Source organism: Oncorhynchus clarkii, unplaced genomic scaffold, assembly GCF_045791955.1.
Source record: "Oncorhynchus clarkii lewisi isolate Uvic-CL-2024 unplaced genomic scaffold, UVic_Ocla_1.0 unplaced_contig_11233_pilon_pilon, whole genome shotgun sequence".
NCBI classification, from domain to species: Eukaryota; Metazoa; Chordata; class Actinopteri; order Salmoniformes; family Salmonidae; genus Oncorhynchus; species Oncorhynchus clarkii.
Window position 1 is genome coordinate 194,603 of NW_027257950.1, and position 18,188 is coordinate 212,790.

An 18,188-nucleotide genomic window follows, 5' to 3' on the forward strand; every position below is an offset into this window, starting at 1 on the left:
AATAAGAGTGATGGAGTGCTGCATCAAATGACCTGGCTTCCACAATCACCCGACCTCAACCCAATTGAGATGGCTTGGGATGAGTTGGACCGCAGAGTGAAGGAAAAGCAGCCAACAAGTGCTCAGCATATGTGGGAATTCCTTCAAGACGGTTAGAAAAACATTCCAGGTGAAGCTGGTTGAGAGAATGCCAAGAGTGTGCAAAGCTGTCATCAAGTCACAGGGTTGACACCTGTAGTAAATTCAATTGATAGCACATGATTTGGAAATGCACACACCTTCTACCTCCAAGCCATAAGGCTGCTGAACAATTCATCAAATGGCCACCAGACTATTTACATTGACCCCCCCCATTTGTTTTTTACACTGCCGCTCCTCACTGTTTATCTTCTATGCATAGTCACTTCACCCCTACCTACATTTACAAATTACCCCGACTAACCTGTACCTCCACACATTGACACTATACTGGTACCCCCTGTATATATCCTCCATATTGACTCTGTACCGGTACCCCCTGTATATAGCCTCCACATTGACTCTGTACCGGTACCCCCTGTATATAGCCTCCACATTGACTCTGTACCAGTACCCCCTGTATATAGCCTCCACATTGACTCTGTACCAGTACCGCCTGTATATAGCCTCCACATTGACTCTGTACCAGTACCCCCTGTATATAGCCTCCACATTGACTCTGTACCGGTACCCCCTGTATATAGCCTCCACATTGACTCGGTACCGGTACCACCTGTATATAGCCTCCACATTGACTCTGTACCCCCTGTATATAGCCTCCACATTGACTCTGTACCGGTACCCCCTGTATATAGCCTCCACATTGACTCTGTACCCCCTGTATATAGCCTCCACATTGACTCTGTACCAGTACCCCCTGTATATAGCCTCCACATTGACTCTGTACCGGTACCCCCTGTATATAGCCTCCACATTGACTCTGTACCCCCTGTATATAGCCTCCACATTGACTCTGTACCAGTACCCCCTGTATATAGCCTCCACATTGACTCTGTACCAGTACCCCCTGTATATAGCCTCCACATTGACTCTGTACCGGTACCCCCTGTATATAGCCTCCACATTGACTCTGTACCCCCTGTATATAGCCTCCACATTGACTCTGTACCGGTACCCCCCCTGTATATAGCCTCCACATTGACTCTGTACCCCCTGTATATAGCCTCCACATTGACTCTGTACCAGTACCCCCTGTATATAGCCTCCACATTGACTCTGTACCGGTACCCCCTGTATATAGCCTCCACATTGACTCTGTACCCCCTGTATATAGCCTCCACATTGACTCTGTACCAGTACCCCCTGTATATAGCCTCCACATTGACTCTGTACCAGTACCCCCTGTATATAGCCTCCACATTGACTCTGTACCGGTACCCCCTGTATATAGCCTCCACATTGACTCTGTACCCCCTGTATATAGCCTCCACATTGACTCGGTACCGGTACCCCCTGTATATAGCCTCCACATTGACTCTGTACCCCCTGTATATAGCCTCCACATTGACTCTGTACCAGTACCCCCTGTATATAGCCTCCACATTGACTCTGTACCGGTACCCCCTGTATATAGCCTCCACATTGACTCTGTACCCCCTGTATATAGCCTCCACATTGACTCTGTACCAGTACCCCCTGTATATAGCCTCCACATTGACTCTGTACCAGTACCCCCTGTATATAGCCTCCACATTGACTCTGTACCGGTACCCCCTGTATATAGCCTCCACATTGACTCTGTACCCCCTGTATATAGCCTCCACATTGACTCTGTACCGGTACCCCCCCTGTATATAGCCTCCACATTGACTCTGTACCCCCTGTATATAGCCTCCACATTGACTCTGTACCAGTACCCCCTGTATATAGCCTCCACATTGACTCTGTACCGGTACCCCCTGTATATAGCCTCCACATTGACTCTGTACCCCCTGTATATAGCCTCCACATTGACTCTGTACCAGTACCCCCTGTATATAGCCTCCACATTGACTCTGTACCGGTACCCCCTGTATATAGCCTCCACATTGACTCTGTACCCCCTGTATATAGCCTCCACATTGACTCTGTACCGGTACCCCCCCCTGTATATAGCCTCCACATTGACTCGGTACCGTAATGGAAGCCACTCCTCAGTAAAAGGCACATGACAGCCTGCTTGGAGTTTGCCAAAAGATGCCTAAAGGACTCTGACCATGAGAAACCAGATTCTCTTGTCTGATGAAACCAAGATTGAAAATCTTTGTCCTGAATACCAAGTGTCACGTCTGGAGAAAACCTGGCACCATCCCTACGGTGTTGGTGGCAGCATCATGCTGTGGGGATGTTTTTCAGCGGCAGGGACTGGGAGACTAGTCAGGATCGAGGAGCACTCAGGACCTCACACTGGGGCGAAGGTTCACCTTCCTACAGGACAACGACCCTAAGCACACAGCCAAGACAACGCAGACCTGAAAATAGCTGTGCAGCAAAGCTCCCCATCCAACCTGACAGAGCTTGAGAGGATCTGCAGAGAAGAATAGGAGAAACTCCCCAAATACAGGTGTGCCAAGCTTGTAGCGTCATACCCATTACCCTGTAATCGCTGCCAAAGGTGCATCAACAAAGTACTGAGTAAATGGGGCTAGATTGATGAGAGGGGAAAACGATGTAATTCATTATAGAATTAGGTGTGTGTATATACACACACACATCTTTCTATAATAGTGAGGAACTTCAAGTGAAAACCATAATTTCTGATAGAATTGGGAACAAACAGACACCTCATTCCAGCACTTGGTGGTCCCACAAACACAGATATCACTTAGATCGAAACCTGAAAAAAACTCTAATGAAATAATAGACATGCAGAGCACCAGTCTAGTGAGGAACAATGGTTGCTAGGCAGTTTCTGCATCACCGGTTCTAGAACAGTTTCTAACCCTAAACTGTTTCCGCTTCTGGATCACAGGTGTCATGAATGTCCTGATCAGGTCAGGTTACAGGAGACCACAACCCTACAGATTATCTCTCAACCCCAACAGAGGAGGAGAGATCTAGGGGTCTGAAGGTGTGTTGGTTTTATGACTCCTCACGCACCTGGTAAATCTTAGGCCACAGACAACATTCCTATGTCCTGTCACTATGGAGAACCAGCCTCAGAACATTAAACATGAAATAAAGGGACTTTGGAACAATGGTTTCCGTCAGCCACAATGGTGGTCATGACGATAGATGGAATATGAAAATGTATGTCATTTTGGTTTTGGTATTACAGGTAAATAGGTGAAGTTATTAGGAAAAATTGTAACGTTAAGAGTTTTCCTACTGATCTACTGTCTCTATTATATTATGACAGACCAGCTAGATCTACTGTCTCTATGTCTCTATTATATTATGACAGACCAGCTAGATCTACTGTCTCTATTATATTATGACAGACCAGCTAAATCTACTGTCTCTATTATATTATGACAGACCAGCTAGATCTACTGTCTCTATTATTGTAACGGTTTTCTTTAGGTGAAGGAGAGGCGGACCAAAATGCAACGTGGTTGTTATTCATGGTTTTTTAATGAAGAAAAACTATACATAAACGTGTGAAAACCTAAACAGCCTATCTGGTGACAACAAACACAAAGACAGGAACAATCACCCACGAAACACTCAAAGAATATGGCTGTCTAAATATGGTTCCCAATCAGAGACAACGATAAACACCTGCCTCTGATTGAGAACCACTCCAGACAGCCATAGACTTACCTAGAAAACCCCACTAAGCCACAAACCAAATACCTAACAAAACCCCAGAACAAAACACACCACATACAAAAACCCATGTCACACCCTGGCCTGACCAAAATAATAAAGAAAACACAAAATACTAAGACCAGGGCGTGACAATTATATTATGACAGACCAGCTAGATCTACTGTCTCTATTATATTATGACAGACCAGCTAGATCTACTGTCTCTATTATATTATGACAGACCAGCTAGGTCTACTCTCTATTATATTATGACAGACCAGCTAGACCTACTGTTTCTATTATATTATGACAGACCAGCTAGATCTACTGCCTCTATTATATTATGACAGACCAGCTAGATCTACTGTCTCTATTATATTATGACAGACCAGCTAGGTCTACTCTCTATTATATTATGACAGACCAGCTAGACCTACTGTTTCTATTATATTATGACAGACCAGCTAGATCTACTGTCTCTATTATAACATGACAGACAAGCTAGATCTACTGCCTCGATGTCTCTATTATATTATGACAGCCCAGCTAGATCTACATTCTCTATTATATTATGACAGACCAGCTAGATCTACTGCCTCTATTATATTATGACAGACCAGCTAGATCTACTGTCTCTATTATATTATGACAGACCAGCTAGACCTACTGTTTCTATTATATTATGACAGACCAGCTAGATCTACTGCCTCTATTATATTATGACAGACCAGCTAGATCTACTGCCTCTATTATATTATGACAGACCAGCTAGATCTACTGCCTCTATTATATTATGACAGACCAGCTAGGTCTACTCTCTATTATATTATGACAGACCAGCTAGACCTACTGTTTCTATTATATTATGACAGACCAGCTAGATCTACTGTCTCTATTATAACATGACAGACCAGCTAGATCTACTGCCTCGATGTCTCTATTATATTATGACAGCCCAGCTAGATCTACTGCCTCTATTATATTATGACAGACCAGCTAGATCTACTGTCTCTATTATATTATGACAGACCAGCTAGGTCTACTCTCTATTATATTATGACAGACCAGCTAGACCTACTGTTTCTATTATATTATGACAGACCAGCTAGATCTACTGTCTCTATTATAACATGACAGACAAGCTAGATCTACTGCCTCGATGTCTCTATTATATTATGACAGCCCAGCTAGATCTACATTCTCTATTATATTCTGACAGACCAGCTAGATCTACTGCCTCTATTATATTATGACAGACCAGCTAGATCTACTGTCTCTATTATATTATGACAGACCAGCTAGACCTACTGTTTCTATTATATTATGACAGACCAGCTAGATCTACTGCCTCTATTATATTATGACAGACCAGCTAAATCTACTGCCTCTATTATATTATGACAGACCAGCTAGGTCTACTCTCTATTATATTATGACAGACCAGCTAGACCTACTGTTTCTATTATATTATGACAGACCAGCTAGATCTACTGTCTCTATTATAACATGACAGACCAGCTAGATCTACTGCCTCGATGTCTCTATTATATTATGACAGCCCAGCTAGATCTACTGCCTCTATTATATTATGACAGACCAGCTAGATCTACTGTCTCTATTATATTATGACAGACCAGCTAGGTCTACTCTCTATTATATTATGACAGACCAGCTAGACCTACTGTTTCTATTATATTATGACAGACCAGCTAGATCTACTGTCTCTATTATAACATGACAGACAAGCTAGATCTACTGCCTCGATGTCTCTATTATATTATGACAGCCCAGCTAGATCTACATTCTCTATTATATTCTGACAGACCAGCTAGATCTACTGCCTCTATTATATTATGACAGACCAGCTAGATCTACTGTCTCTATTATATTATGACAGACCAGCTAGACCTACTGTTTCTATTATATTATGACAGACCAGCTAGATCTACTGTCTCTATTATATTATGACAGACCAGCTAGATCTACTGCCTCTATTATATTATGACAGACCAGCTAGGTCTACTCTCTATTATATTATGACAGACCAGCTAGACCCACTGTTTCTATTATATTATGACAGACCAGCTAGATCTACTGTCTCTATTATAACATGACAGACCAGCTAGATCTACTGCCTCGATGTCTCTATTATATTATGACAGCCCAGCTAGATCTACATTCTCTATTATATTATGACAGACCAGCTAGATCTACTGTCTCTATTATATTATGACAGACCAGCTAGACCTACTGTCTCTATTATATTATGACAGACCAGCTAGATCTACTGTCTCTATTATATTATGACAGACCAGCTAGATCTACTGTCTCTATTATATTATGACAGACCAGCTAGATCTACTGTCTCTATCATATTATGACAGACCAGCTAGATCTACTGTCTCTATTATATTATGACAGACCAGCTAGATCTACTGTCTCTATTATATTATGACAGACACTGTCACGACTTCTGCCGAAGTCGTTGCCTCTCCTTGTTCGGGCGGTGCTCGGCGTTCGACGTCACCGGTCTTCTAGCCATCATTGATCTATTTTTCATTTTCCATTCGTTTTGTCTTGTCTTCCCACACACCTGTTTTCAATCCCATTCATTAACTGTTGTGTATTTAACGCTCTGTTTCCCCTCATGTCTTTGTCAGAGATTGTTTTATTGTCAGAGTTGTTTATTTGTTGTATTGGTGCGCGACGGGTCCTCGTACCCATGTTTTTTCATGTCTGTACTATTTAGTGTTATGGAGCATGTTCTGTGGACAGTTATTAAAAGACTCCATTTACACTCTATTTCGACTCTCCTGCGCCTGACTTCCTTGCCACCTATACACACGGCGCTGACAGACACGCTAGATCTACAGCCTCTATTATATTATGACAGACCAGCTAAATCTACTGTCTCTATTATATTATGACAGACCAGCTAAATCTACTGTCTCTATTATATTATGACAGACCAGCTAGATCTACTGTCTCTATTATATTATGACAGACCAGCTAGATCTACTGTCTCTATTATATTATGACAGACCAGCTGGGATCTACTGTCACTATTATAATATGACAGACCAGCTAGATCTACTGTCTCTATTATACTATGACAGACCAGCTAGATCTACTGTCTCTATTATATTATGACAGACCAGCTAGGTCTACTGTCTCTATTATATTATGACAGACCAGCTAAATCTACTGTCTCTATTATATTATGACAGACCAGCTAGATCTACTGTCTCTATTATATTATGACAGACCAGCTAAATCTACTGTCTCTATTAAATTATGACAGACCAGCTAAATCTACTGTATCTATTATATTATGACAGACCAGCTAGATCTACTGTTTCTATTTTATTATGACAGACCAGCTAGATCTACTGTCTCTATTATAATATGACAGACCAGCTAGATCTACTGTCTCTATTATATTATGACAGACCAGCTAGATCTACTGTCTCTATTATATTATGACAGACCAGCTAGATCTACTGTCTCTATTATATTATGACAGACCAGCTAAATCTACTGTCTCTATTATATTATGACAGACCAGCTAGATCTGCTGTCTCTATTATATTATGACAGACACGCTTGATCTACTGCCTCTATTATATTATGACAGACCAGCTAGATCTAATCTCTATTATTTTATGACAGACCAGCTAGATCTACTGTCTCTATTATGTTATGACAGACCAGCTAGATCTATTCTCTCTATTATATTATGACAGACCAGCTAGATCTACATTATCTATTATATTATGACAGACCAGCTAGATCTACTGTCTCTATTATAAAATGACAGACCAGCTAAATCAACTGTCTCTACTGTCTCTATTATATTATGACAGACCAGCTAAATCTATTATCTCTATTATATTATGACAGACCAGCTAAATCTACTGTCTCTATTATATTATGACACACCAGCTAGATCTACTGTCTCTATTATGTTATGACAGACCCGCCTGATCTAATGACACTGTTATATTGTGACAGACCAGCTAGATCTACTGTCTCTATTATATTATGACAGACCAGCTAGATCTAATGTCTCTATTATATTATGACAGATCACCTAGATCTACTGTCTCTATTATATTGTGACAGATCAGCTAGATCTATTCTCTCTTATATTATTACAGACCAGCTAGATCTACTGTCCCTATTAAATTATGACAGACCAGCTCGATCTACTGTCTCTATTATATTATGACAGACCAGCTAGATCTAATGTCTCTATTATTTTATGACAGACACGCTAGGTCTACTGCCTCTATTATATTATGATAGACCAGCTAGATCTAATCTCTATTATTTTATGACAGACCAGCTAGATCTACTGTCTCTATTATGTTATGACAGACCACCTAGATCTATTCTCTCTATTATATTATGACAGACCAGCTAGATCTACATTCTCTATTATATTATGACAGACCAGCTAGATCTACTGTCTCTATAATAATATGACAGACCAGCTAGATCAACTGTCTCTACTGTCTCTATTATATTATGACAGACCAGCTAAATCTACTGTCTCTATTATATTATGACATACCAGCTAATTCTACTGTCTCTATTATATTATGACAGACCAGCTAGATCTACTGTCTCTATTATATTATGACAGACACGCTAGATCTACTGCCTCTATTATATTATGACAGACCAGCTAGATCTACTGTCTCTATTATATTATGACAGACCAGCTAAATCTACTGTCTCTATTATATTATGACAGAACAGCTAGATCTACTGTCTCTATTATATTATGACAGACACACTAGATCTACTGCCTCTATTTTATTATGACATACCAGCTAGATCTACTGTCTCTATTATGTTATGACAGACCCGCCTGATCTAATGACACTGTTATATTGTGACAGACCAGCTAGATCTACTGTCTCTATTATATTATGACAGACCAGCTAAATCTAATGTCTCTATTATGTTATGACAGATCACCTAGATCTACTGTCTCTATTATATTATGACAGACCAGCTAGATCTACTATCTCTATTATTTTATGACAGACACGCTAGGTCTACTGTCTCTATTATGTTATGACAGACCCGCCTGATCTAATGACACTGTTATATTGTGACAGACCAGCTAGATCTACTGTCTCTATTATATTATGACAGACCAGCTAGATCTAATGTCTCTATTATGTTATGACAGATCACCTAGATCTACTGTCTCTATTATATTGTGACAAATCAGCTAGATCTATTCTCTATATTATATTATGACAGACCAGCTAGATCTACTGTCTCTATTATTTTATGACAGACCAGCTAGATCTACTATCTCTATTATTTTATGACAGACACGCTAGGTCTACTGTCTCTATTATGTTATGACAGACCCGCCTGATCTAATGACACTGTTATATTGTGACAGACCAGCTAGATCTACTGTCTCTATTATGTTATGACAGACCCGCCTGATCTAATGACACTGTTATATTGTGACAGACCAGCTAGATCTACTGTCTCTATTATATTATGACAGACCAGCTAGATCTAATGTCTCTATTATATTATGACAGATCACCTAGATCTACTGTCTCTATTATATTGTGACAGATCAGCTAGATCTATTCTCTCTATTATATTATTACAGACCAGCTAGATCTACTGTCCCTATTAAATTATGACAGACCAGCTTGATCTACTGTCTCTACTATATTATGACAGACCAGCTAGATCTAATGTCTCTATTATTTTATGACAGACACGCTAGGTCTACTGCCTCTATTATATTATGATAGACCAGCTAGATCTAATCTCTATTATTTTATGACAGACCAGCTAGATCTACTGTCTCTATTATGTTATGACAGACCAGCTAGATCTACATTCTCTATTATATTATGACAGACCAGCTAGATCTACTGTCTCTATAATAATATGACAGATCAGCTAGATCAACTGTCTCTACTGTCTCTATTATATTATGACAGACCAGCTAAATCTACTGTCTCTATTATATTATGACATACCAGCTAATTCTACTGTCTCTATTATATTATGACAGACCAGCTAGATCTACTGTCTCTATTATATTATGACAGACACGCTAGATCTACTGCCTCTATTATATTATGACAGACCAGCTAGATCTACTGTCTCTATTATATTATGACAGACCAGCTAAATCTACTGTCTCTATTATATTATGACAGAACAGCTAGATCTACTGTCTCTATTATATTATGACAGACACACTAGATCTACTGCCTCTATTAAATTATGACATGACAGCTAGATCTACTGTCTCTATTATGTTATGACAGACCCGCCTGATCTAATGACACTGTTATATTGTGACAGACCAGCTAGATCTACTGTCTCTATTATATTATGACAGACCAGCTAGATCTAATGTCTCGATTATGTTATGACAGATCACCTAGATCTACTGTCTCTATTATATTGTGACAAATCAGCTAGATCTATTCTCTCTATTATATTATGACAGACCAGCTAGATCTACTGTCTCTATTATATTATGACAGACCAGCTAGATCTAATGTCTCTATTATGTTATGACAGATCACCTAGATCTACTGTCTCTATTATATTGTGACAAATCAGCTAGATCTATTCTCTCTATTATATTATGACAGACCAGCTAGATCTACTGTCTCTATTATATTATGACAGACCAGCTAGATCTACTATCTCTATTATTTTATGACAGACACGCTAGGTCTACTGTCTCTATTATGTTATGACAGACCCGCCTGATCTAATGACACTGTTATATTGTGACAGACCAGCTAGATCTACTGTCTCTATTATGTTATGACAGACCCGCCTGATCTAATGACACTGTTATATTGTGACAGACGAGCTAGATCTACTGTCTCTATTATATTATGACAGACCAGCTAGATCTAATGTCTCTATTATATTATGACAGATCACCTAGATCTACTGTCTCTATTATATTGTGACAGATCAGCTAGATCTATTCTCTCTATTATATTATTACAGACCAGCTAGATATACTGTCCCTATTCAATTATGACAGACCAGCTCGATCTACTGTCTCTATTATATTATGACAGACCAGCTAGATCTAATGTCTCTATTATTTTATGACAGACACGCTAGGTCTACTGCCTCTATTATATTATGATAGACCAGCTAGATCTAATCTCTATTATTTTATGACAGACCAGCTAGATCTACTGTCTCTATTATGTTATGACAGACCACCTAGATCTATTCTCTCTATTATATTATGACAGACCAGCTCGATCTACTGTCTCTATTATATTATGACAGACCAGCTAGATCTACATTCTCTATTATTTTATGACAGACCAGCTAGATCTATATTCTCTATTATATTATGACAGACCAGCTAGATCTACTGTCTCTATAATAATATGACAGACCAGCTAGATCAACTGTCTCTACTGCCTCTATTATATTATGACAGACCAGCTAAATCTACTGTCTCTATTATATTATGACATACCAGCTAATTCTACTGTCTCTATTATATTATGACAGAACAGCTAGATCTACTGTCTCTATTATATTATGACAGACACGCTAGATCTACTGCCTCTATTATATTATGACAGACCAGCTAGATCTACTGTCTCTATTATATTATGACAGACCAGCTAAATCTACTGTCTCTATTATATTATGACAGAACAGCTAGATCTACTGTCTCTATTATATTATGACAGACACACTAGATCTACTGCCTCTATTATATTATGACATACCAGCTAGATCTACTGTCTCTATTATGTTATGACAGACCCGCCTGATCTAATGACACTGTTATATTGTGACAGACCAGCTAGATCTATTCTCTCTATTATATTATTACAGACCAGCTAGATCTACTGTCCCTATTCAATTATGACAGACCAGCTCGATCTACTGTCTCTATTATATTATGACAGACCAGCTAGATCTAATGTCTCTATTATTTTATGACAGACACGCTAGGTCTACTGCCTCTATTATATTATGATAGACCAGCTAGATCTAATCTCTATTATTTTATGACAGACCAGCTAGATCTACTGTCTCTATTATGTTATGACAGACCACCTAGATCTATTCTCTCTATTATATTATGACAGACCAGCTAGATCTACATTCTCTATTATATTATGACAGACCAGCTAGATCTACTGTCTCTATAATAATATGACAGACCAGCTAGATCAACTGTCTCTACTGTCTCTATTATATTATGACAGACCAGCTAAATCTACTGTCTCTATTATATTATGACATACCAGCTAATTCTACTGTCTCTATTATATTATGACAGACCAGCTAGATCTACTGTCTCTATTATATTATGACAGACACGCTAGATCTACTGCCTCTATTATATTATGACAGACCAGCTAGATCTACTGTCTCTATTATATTATGACAGACCAGCTAAATCTACTGTCTCTATTATATTATGACAGAACAGCTAGATCTACTGTCTCTATTATATTATGACAGACACACTAGATCTACTGCCTCTATTTTATTATGACATACCAGCTAGATCTACTGTCTCTATTATGTTATGACAGACCCGCCTGATCTAATGACACTGTTATATTGTGACAGACCAGCTAGATCTACTGTCTCTATTATATTATGACAGACCAGCTAAATCTAATGTCTCTATTATGTTATGACAGATCACCTAGATCTACTGTCTCTATTATATTATGACAGACCAGCTAGATCTACTATCTCTATTATTTTATGACAGACACGCTAGGTCTACTGTCTCTATTATGTTATGACAGACCCGCCTGATCTAATGACACTGTTATATTGTGACAGACCAGCTAGATCTACTGTCTCTATTATATTATGACAGACCAGCTAGATCTAATGTCTCTATTATGTTATGACAGATCACCTAGATCTACTGTCTCTATTATATTGTGACAAATCAGCTAGATCTATTCTCTATATTATATTATGACAGACCAGCTAGATCTACTGTCTCTATTATTTTATGACAGACCAGCTAGATCTACTATCTCTATTATTTTATGACAGACACGCTAGGTCTACTGTCTCTATTATGTTATGACAGACCCGCCTGATCTAATGACACTGTTATATTGTGACAGACCAGCTAGATCTACTGTCTCTATTATGTTATGACAGACCCGCCTGATCTAATGACACTGTTATATTGTGACAGACCAGCTAGATCTACTGTCTCTATTATATTATGACAGACCAGCTAGATCTAATGTCTCTATTATATTATGACAGATCACCTAGATCTACTGTCTCTATTATATTGTGACAGATCAGCTAGATCTATTCTCTCTATTATATTATTACAGACCAGCTAGATCTACTGTCCCTATTAAATTATGACAGACCAGCTTGATCTACTGTCTCTACTATATTATGACAGACCAGCTAGATCTAATGTCTCTATTATTTTATGACAGACACGCTAGGTCTACTGCCTCTATTATATTATGATAGACCAGCTAGATCTAATCTCTATTATTTTATGACAGACCAGCTAGATCTACTGTCTCTATTATGTTATGACAGACCAGCTAGATCTACATTCTCTATTATATTATGACAGACCAGCTAGATCTACTGTCTCTATAATAATATGACAGATCAGCTAGATCAACTGTCTCTACTGTCTCTATTATATTATGACAGACCAGCTAAATCTACTGTCTCTATTATATTATGACATACCAGCTAATTCTACTGTCTCTATTATATTATGACAGACACGCTAGATCTACTGCCTCTATTATATTATGACAGACCAGCTAGATCTACTGTCTCTATTATATTATGACAGACCAGCTAAATCTACTGTCTCTATTATATTATGACAGAACAGCTAGATCTACTGTCTCTATTATATTATGACAGACACACTAGATCTACTGCCTCTATTATATTATGACATGACAGCTAGATCTACTGTCTCTATTATGTTATGACAGACCCGCCTGATCTAATGACACTGTTATATTGTGACAGACCAGCTAGATCTACTGTCTCTATTATATTATGACAGACCAGCTAGATCTAATGTCTCGATTATGTTATGACAGATCACCTAGATCTACTGTCTCTATTATATTGTGACAAATCAGCTAGATCTATTCTCTCTATTATATTATGACAGACCAGCTAGATCTACTGTCTCTATTATATTATGACAGACCAGCTAGATCTAATGTCTCTATTATGTTATGACAGATCACCTAGATCTACTGTCTCTATTATATTGTGACAAATCAGCTAGATCTATTCTCTCTATTATATTATGACAGACCAGCTAGATCTACTGTCTCTATTATATTATGACAGACCAGCTAGATCTACTATCTCTATTATTTTATGACAGACACGCTAGGTCTACTGTCTCTATTATGTTATGACAGACCCGCCTGATCTAATGACACTGTTATATTGTGACAGACCAGCTAGATCTACTGTCTCTATTATGTTATGACAGACCCGCCTGATCTAATGACACTGTTATATTGTGACAGACGAGCTAGATCTACTGTCTCTATTATATTATGACAGACCAGCTAGATCTAATGTCTCTATTATATTATGACAGATCACCTAGATCTACTGTCTCTATTATATTGTGACAGATCAGCTAGATCTATTCTCTCTATTATATTATTACAGACCAGCTAGATATACTGTCCCTATTCAATTATGACAGACCAGCTCGATCTACTGTCTCTATTATATTATGACAGACCAGCTAGATCTAATGTCTCTATTATTTTATGACAGACACGCTAGGTCTACTGCCTCTATTATATTATGATAGACCAGCTAGATCTAATCTCTATTATTTTATGACAGACCAGCTAGATCTACTGTCTCTATTATGTTATGACAGACCACCTAGATCTATTCTCTCTATTATATTATGACAGACCAGCTCGATCTACTGTCTCTATTATATTATGACAGACCAGCTAGATCTACATTCTCTATTATTTTATGACAGACCAGCTAGATCTATATTCTCTATTATATTATGACAGACCAGCTAGATCTACTGTCTCTATAATAATATGACAGACCAGCTAGATCAACTGTCTCTACTGCCTCTATTATATTATGACAGACCAGCTAAATCTACTGTCTCTATTATATTATGACATACCAGCTAATTCTACTCTCTCTATTATATTATGACAGAACAGCTAGATCTACTGTCTCTATTATATTATGACAGACACGCTAGATCTACTGCCTCTATTATATTATGACAGACCAGCTAGATCTACTGTCTCTATTATATTATGACAGACCAGCTCGATCTACTGTCTCTATTATATTATGACAGACCAGCTAGATCTAATGTCTCTATTATTTTATGACAGACACGCTAGGTCTACTGCCTCTATTATATTATGATAGACCTGCTAGATCTAATCTCTATTATTTTATGACAGACCAGCTAGATCTACTGTCTCTATTATGTTATGACAGACCACCTAGATCTATTCTCTCTATTATATTATGACAGACCAGCTAGATCTACATTCTCTATTATATTATGACAGACCAGCTAGATCTACTGTCTCTATAATAATATGACAGACCTGCTAGATCAACTGTCTCTACTGTCTCTATTATATTATGACAGACCAGCTAAATCTACTGTCTCTATTATATTATGACATACCAGCTAATTCTACTGTCTCTATTATATTATGACAGACCAGCTAGATCTACTGTCTCTATTATATTATGACAGACACACTAGATCTACTGCCTCTATTATATTATGACAGACCAGCTAGATCTACTGTCTCTATTATATTATGACAGACCAGCTAAATCTACTGTCTCTATTATATTATGACAGACACACTAGATCTACTGCCTCTATTATATTATGACATACCAGCTAGATCTACTGTCTCTATTATGTTATGACAGACCCGCCTGATCTAATGACACTGTTATATTGTGACAGACCAGCTAGATCTACTGTCTCTATTATATTATGACAGACCAGCTAGATCTATTCTCTCTATTATATTATGACAGACCAGCTAGATCTACTGTCTCTATTATATTATGACAGACCAGCTAGATCTACTATCTCTATTATTTTATGACAGACACGCTAGGTCTACTGTCTCTATTATGTTATGACAGACCCGCCTGATCTAATGACACTGTTATATTGTGACAGACCAGCTAGATCTACTGTCTCTATTATGTTACGACAGACCCGCCTGATCTAATGACACTGTTATATTGTGACAGACGAGCTAGATCTACTGTCTCTATTATATTATGACAGACCAGCTAGATCTAATGTCTCTATTATATTATGACAGATCACCTAGATCTACTGTCTCTATTATATTGTGACAGATCAGCTAGATCTATTCTCTCTATTATATTATTACAGACCAGCTAGATATACTGTCCCTATTCAATTATGACAGACCAGCTCGATCTACTGTCTCTATTATATTATGACAGACCAGCTAGATCTAATGTCTCTATTATTTTATGACAGACACGCTAGGTCTACTGCCTCTATTATATTATGATAGACCAGCTAGATCTAATCTCTATTATTTTATGACAGACCAGCTAGATCTACTGTCTCTATTATGTTATGACAGACCACCTAGATCTATTCTCTCTATTATATTATGACAGACCAGCTAGATCTACTATCTCTATTATATTATGACAAATCAGCTAGATCTATTCTCTCTATTATATTATGACAGACCAGCTCGATCTACTGTCTCTATTATATTATGACAGACCAGCTAGATCTACATTCTCTATTATTTTATGACAGACCAGCTAGATCTATATTCTCTATTATATTATGACAGACCAGCTAGATCTACTGTCTCTATTATAATATGACAGACCAGCTAGATCAACTGTCTCTACTGTCTCTATTATATTATGACAGACCAGCTAGATCTACTGTCGCTATTATATTATGACAGACCAGCTAGATCTACTGTCTCTATTATATTATGACAGACACGCTAGATCTACTGCCTCTATTATATTATGACAGACCAGCTAGATCTACTGTCTCTATTATATTATGACAGACCAGCTAAATCTACTGTCTCTATTATACTATGACAGACCAGCTAGATCTACTGTCTCTTTTATATTATGACAGACACGCTAGATCTACTGCCTCTATTATATTATGACAGACCAGCTAGATCTACTGTCTCTATTATATTATGACAGACCCGCCTGATCTAAGGACACTGTTATATTGTGATAGACCAGCTAGATCTAATGTCTCTATTATGTTATGACAGACCAGCTAGATCTAATGTCTCTATTATATTATGACAGATCACCTAGATCTACTGTCTCTATTATATTGTGACAGATCAGCTAGATCTATTCTCTCTATTATATTATGACAGACCAGCTAGATCTACTGTCTCTATTATATTATGACAGACCCACTAGATCTACTATCTCTATTATATTATGACAGACCAGCTAGATCTACTGTCTCTATTATATTATGACAGACCAGCTAGATCTACTGTCTCTATTATATTGTGACAGATCAGCTAGATCTATTCTCTCTATTATATTATTACAGACCAGTTAGATCTACTGTCCCTATTAAATTATGACAGACCAGCTCGATCTACTGTCTCTATTATTTTATGACAGACCAGCTAGATCTAATGTCTCTATTATTTTATGACAGACACGCTAGGTCTACTGCCTCTATTATATTATGATAGACCAGCTAGATCTAATCTCTATTATTTTATGACAGACCAGCTAGATCTACTGTCTCTATTATGTTATGACAGACCACCTAGATCTATTCTCTCTATTATATTATGACAGACCAGCTAGATCTACATTCTCTATTATATTATGACAGACCAGCTAGATCTACTGTCTCTATTATAATATGACAGACCAGCTAGATCAACTGTCTCTACTGTCTCTATTATATTATGACAGACCAGCTAAATCTACTGTCTCTATTATATTATGACATACCAGCTAATTCTACTGTCTCTATTATATTATGACAGACCAGCTAGATCTACTGTCTCTATTATATTATGACAGACACGCTAGATCTACTGCCTCTATTATATTATGACAGACCAGCTAGATCTACTGTCTCTATTATATTATGACAGACCTGCTAAATCTACTGTCTCTATTATATTATGACAGAACAGCTAGATCTACTGTCTCTATTATATTATGACAGACACACTAGATCTACTGCCTCTATTATATTATGACATACCAGCTAGATCTACTGTCTCTATTATGTTATGACAGACCCGCCTGATCTAATGACACTGTTATATTGTGACAGACCAGCTAGATCTACTATCTCTATT